This window comes from Magnolia sinica, chromosome 15, assembly GCF_029962835.1.
Source record: "Magnolia sinica isolate HGM2019 chromosome 15, MsV1, whole genome shotgun sequence".
Lineage (NCBI taxonomy): Eukaryota > Viridiplantae > Streptophyta > Magnoliopsida > Magnoliales > Magnoliaceae > Magnolia > Magnolia sinica.
The window spans coordinates 7726934-7732360 of NC_080587.1; the positions used below are offsets into that span (position 1 = coordinate 7726934).

The 5427-nt window shown below is 37.4% G+C and overlaps 1 long non-coding RNA gene across 1 annotated transcript; it reads left to right on the plus strand.

The window, feature by feature from the left end:
* The first annotated feature begins 342 nt into the window (after window positions 1–342).
* On the plus strand, window positions 343–4635 carry LOC131228022 (uncharacterized). The gene is made up of 9 exons (XR_009162687.1): window positions 343–376; window positions 499–871; window positions 2405–2464; window positions 2570–2637; window positions 2777–2902; window positions 3434–3495; window positions 3719–3815; window positions 4085–4163; window positions 4259–4635. It is a non-coding gene; the product is annotated as an uncharacterized LOC131228022 (long non-coding RNA).
* Window positions 4636–5427: the final 792 nt, after the last annotated feature.

Sequence of the window (5427 nt, forward strand, 5' to 3'; positions counted from 1 at the left end):
TTTCTCCTATTCTCATATTTCATGCTTGGTTGCAATTGGAGCATTAATGCCAGGAACTTCCATTCGAATTGCATTTTTTAATGACATATGTAAGTTCTCTTATATATATATATATCTGATATTGAACTGACTCACCAAGTTGTTTGTTGATATACTATAATGTAGGAACCGGACACTTAGAATGCCTTAGATGAGAAGCAACAATAGCTGTGCTGGGAGCGTTAGGGCATAGCGGCCCACCTTTGCTCCAAAAATCCCAGCCGGGTTTCATACGGAGATTTCCAGAGCCCAACACTAAGGATAGAAGCGTCTATAAACAAGTAAGAAAGCTTATTTGTACATGAAAAGTTGAATCTAATTAATGCTTCTTACATTGGTATGACAATGTTGCCCACACCCAATGTGAGTTGTAACCAAAATAAAATGCTTGTTATATATGTTCAACAGGCCTATTAGATATCCTTGGTGACCATCTATCTTATGGACATGTCTTTGCAGAGCTTTCTCACCTATGGCTGCCAGGAGGAGAGGACTACATCTTGGAGGAACTATCTCTCTGCAGCTTTGAACTCATCGAATGTGACCTTTTTGTCACCGTTGGCATCCATCCGATTGAAAAATCTCATCAAGCTTTCCAAGTTCAGTTATGTCTGCTGGAAGGCAGTCTTCAAGGCCTATATGGATTTCAGTTGGCTGATCTTTTCTACCACGTCCAAAGTAAAACTATAGAGAAATGCTAAGGCGATTCGTGTGCAGGCAGACAGAAGAGGCATAGATTCAAGTCATGAATGTGCAAGATCCAAGATGTTCATTAGGTGGGGAATGCTATAAACATGCATTGTCCCAAAATTCAGCTAGATCTGCATATCAGGTGAGACACATGTTTAATGTAGATATAGACGTGCGGCACCGCTAGCAAGTGCACTGTTGTAATTTTTGAGCCAGGGCATGTTCAAGGTGGCCCCCATCAGATCAGTGGAGAGATCTTGCAACTTTGTACTGCCATCTCATTTCTCAAAACTCTCCAGCCTTCAAACGAAGGGCAAGACTGATTTACTCTAAGCATTGACGCTACTTCGTCCTTTGTGGTGCATCTTGATCTGTCTGTATCGTACATCCAATGCGAAGATAAAATGCACACATTTCAAGTTCACATTTTTATGCAGTATAGAAATTTACTTACAAGTCGAGATATGAAAAGACAATGTCATTTCACTTGCGAATAGGCAGTTCCATGGAAGACTTTAGCATAAGAAACAAATTGTGTACTTGGGCATCCTGGAAAACTATGAAAATAGAGTTTATAGGTTGTGAATGCAGTTATGTGAAATTATTAACTGTTTGCACATTATCGGCGATACCGCCCATTGATTATGGCGATAAGCATTCTGAATTCTGATATAAGGGAAGCCTCATATACAATATGCCATCGAAAGAGTTGACTTGTTTTCTCTTACCCATCAATGATACAGGCAGGGGACCTCTCAATATCCTATAAGACTGATCTAGAAGGCCCCATCATGGGATGGGCCATGGGCCCTTATTTGATGAAATCACCCATCTAACAAAAATGGGCAATTGCAACCAACAGTCCACAGCATACAGAAAGTCATCCAAAGGCGAAGATTTTTGGGTATCCCCCATCCAACGTGGGCCCACCAATGTAAATGAGCAAATACTCAATCTAACGTTATATATTTTCTAATTTTGTCAAAAAGGAAAAGAAAATTATTGCCAGAGAGTATCTTGAATCTTACTAATTAACTCAGGAGAATGCTCGGATCCTTAGCTTGTAAAAGTGGCACCCATGGCTTAGTGATCCAAAACCATTTGTTTATTGGGCCTCACCATGGAAGGATCCTTCAAGATCTTGACTAGTTATAGGGAAACCTTTTTTTTTTTTCCCATATAGAAGTTTTAGTATCTACCAATAATCTATCTACCCACACTTCATTAGTGTTCAGGGTTGCCTTTCATTGTGATTAATTTCAAAATCTATATGTTTGTATATTCTAGAAACCCGCATTATTTGACACTCATGTCTGACACATGTTGATGTTCTATTTTCTTCTTACGTCTGGCAACATTTATATACATTTTGTTTAGGTCATAGTTTTGCTACTAGAATACATTTTTCTGTTTCTTATGTATATGATGTTTGGAACCAAGAGAGAATATATGTTTTTAAAACATACTCTTATTGACACACATTATTAAATGCCATGACAGAGAAGTTTCTTTACTTTTTGGTATGCATATATGTGTCGACATTGCATTGTCACAACATTGTTTTTTGGTTACATTGACTGCCCCTCTTTAAATCCTGGATTGTTTAAAATGTGTAAGATTTGTTCTAATGGAATGCTTTACTCTTTTTTACTCTTTTAGGCTTGTCTTCTTTCAGTGATTTGAGTAGTCCTCAAAAGAAAATCGGAGATTTAAGTACCCGAGAAAGTGCACAAAGGTGACGTGTTTATCTTATTTGTGACAAGCAACATAATCGCTAATCATTTATTTGTCCAATGAAACACATTCATGAATATTGAAAATTTTCAGTTACTTGCAACAGGAATGACAGAATTCTGAAAATAAGATCAAGATTGTGCTTTGCTGACCATCAAGAGTATACATGTGTTGGTGTGTTTTATATAGTTTTGTTGCTCCTTATATTCTCTTATGATTCCTTGCCTAATGTAAAATCTTTTTCTGATGAAAGGTAGAGTTAGATTTAATCACTAACCCAAGAGGCATGCTACTTGCAGGCATGGATCTGCAGAGACCCAATACAACTGTCACACAGAAAGTCAAAACTTGAAACACATGTTGGTGATCCAAGCCCTTCAACACACTGGCGTCGTGATGAATGTGTCTTCACCTACTATCAGTTTTGTCCATTCATCAGGTGAGCCACACTTGTATTGAGAAAATGGATGCAGTTTTGTCCATTCATTAAGTGAGCCACACTTGTATTGAGAAAATGGATGCAGTTTTGTCCATTCATTAAGTGAGCCACACTTCTATTGAGAAAATGGATGCTTAAAAGATCGATATGGTGATAACCAATGGTACATGAGTGGACCTCTAATTCACCATATTAGTGGACTGACTGAACTTTTACACTAGTACACTTTCAACAAGGGGTATACCTGATGAATGGAAAGGATCTCACACGTGTATGCAACACTGGCACACGTGAGGATCCTTATAATTGTCCTCTGTAGAAGTGCATCCATAAGAAGGACTAACTCCTTCAAATGTAAAATTTCTATACACTTGCTAATATTTTCAATCCTGTGTTTACTTTATTTATGTAATATCTACACAACAGCCAAAGAACTGGTGTATATTCATAGGAATGTATATACCGATGTGTTGTAAACATAACATTCTCTAGAAGCTCAGTTAACAGTTATAACATCATTGATATGTGCAGGATTTGTGAAATCGGTTACAGCTTTTGCAAGAAATGGTCACAGATGAGAAGTATAGATTGAGGTGGAGTTTTGTCTATAGCTATGGTTTCTTGGTCTTCAAAGTTGTTGCATTGTTTGTGTTTGTATTTCATGCATACAAGAGAACACTGGTAGCCTACATGTTTGTGTGAGCATGAAGTGTTTTTTACCGACCATCCCTTACCTACTTGGCATGAGAACAAAATAATGAAACTTTGCATAGTATTGCATTTTTAATTTTAACTTTAATTTATTTATTTTGGCAGCTGTTGAACCGTGTCAGGAAATGTCAATAGTGCAGCCCAATTCAGAGTAATGGAAGAATCTCTGATGAAATCTCTTTATTCACATCGAGAACACTAGGTAATTCTGCTTTCTTTGTTTTCAAGATCTGTATGCTATAGCTCACACTGAGACAAAGGCTAAAAAGATTACGATGATAATATATTTGTGAGCCTTTGCATCTCCTTGTATTAGATTCTCCATAATCAAAATGGAGAACAATCTATTTATACAAAGATATGCATCATTCCTTCCCATCAAGGCTATAGGATCTATTGGTTTTGAATTTATAGTAACTCAAATAGTAATATTAGTAGAAATAATTCTGAAATGTTTAGCAACATCTACAGAGACATCACTGTTGGCAGTTAACTAATCATGGCAATATATGGGAGCTAGTGAAGATCTCAACTTTTCGATGGCTCAATGGTACATGCATGGTTTTCTTAATTTACATGAATAATGATTAATTCATTCATGGTTTGGGGTAAAATATTTAATCCAAAGTTACTGTTATGTTGCAGAGATGCCGCATACTTGAAGTTTCAGATACAGGTCGAATCTTGATCTCCAATCTTCCCATCGATAACCTGGCTACAATTTTGCACCTTCCAACAAATACCATTCTATGAACGGATTGGACAAAAGTTCCATCCAATACAACTGCTTGGATTAGAGAAGCCAGACCTGGTACCTTTCATCCCTTCCATGTTCAAGTATTTGAGGGAAAGGGGGATGCAAGCCGAAGTAAAGGTTGTCTACATTGCAATTGAGGCTCTGTGGCTTCATACATTCATGGATGTGGCCCACTAGACTGCATGGACAAATGATCAAGACAACCATCCATCTGCTCGCCCCTACCGTTGTGGGTGATTGTACAGAAGACGGAGAATCTGGTCTACCTTATTTCAGTTGCAGTCAGTTTATGAAGACCAGCATATACACACACGGACTGTTTGTGGGTGATTGTACAAAAAACATGTGGATAGGAGAATCCTAGCTGCCCAATTTTCTCTGTTGAATGTGACCTTTATACAGTTTGCACAAAAAATGGCTGATTTTTGTCATCACCCGTTTGCTTGAAGGCTCTTATTCAGACGGATTGGATTTTCCACTTGATGTGATGTTTATACAATTGCCTGTTGCCATAGGGCTTGTAAGATTAACATACCAGATGATCCACCCATGAGCAATGCAGGCCCAATCAAGCAGTAGACCTTCTCAAATTGAAAATGAAGCACCAGGCCTCTCAAATTCTATGTCAAGGGAGGGAAATCTGGTGTTCTAACGGGATTCTTCAGATCGATCATGGATGGTCCTCGTTGATTGCAAGTTTATCAGCTGCTATACTTCACGAGTAGGTTTCAGGAAGCAATGATCACTTTACTAGCTGTTTGTAGCTCTATTCTTGTGTTGAGTTTAGAAGGCTAAAGTATGAATGGATGTTTAAGTAGAGAAAGAAAGAGATATTGTATTTATTTTAGAATGCATGTAAACCAGATATGTAGTCTGACTGTTATGCTTGTTATAAGTAATCATATGAGTTTCATGTGCTATGTTTATGTTAAGTAACTGATTAGCTATTGTATTTAATTTTTTTTTTTTTTGTAAATTGTCAATCTCTCTATTTAATCTTTTTTTCATACTTGTACTTTGAAATTTGCTGATGCCAAATAGCTCCAACCAGAATAGC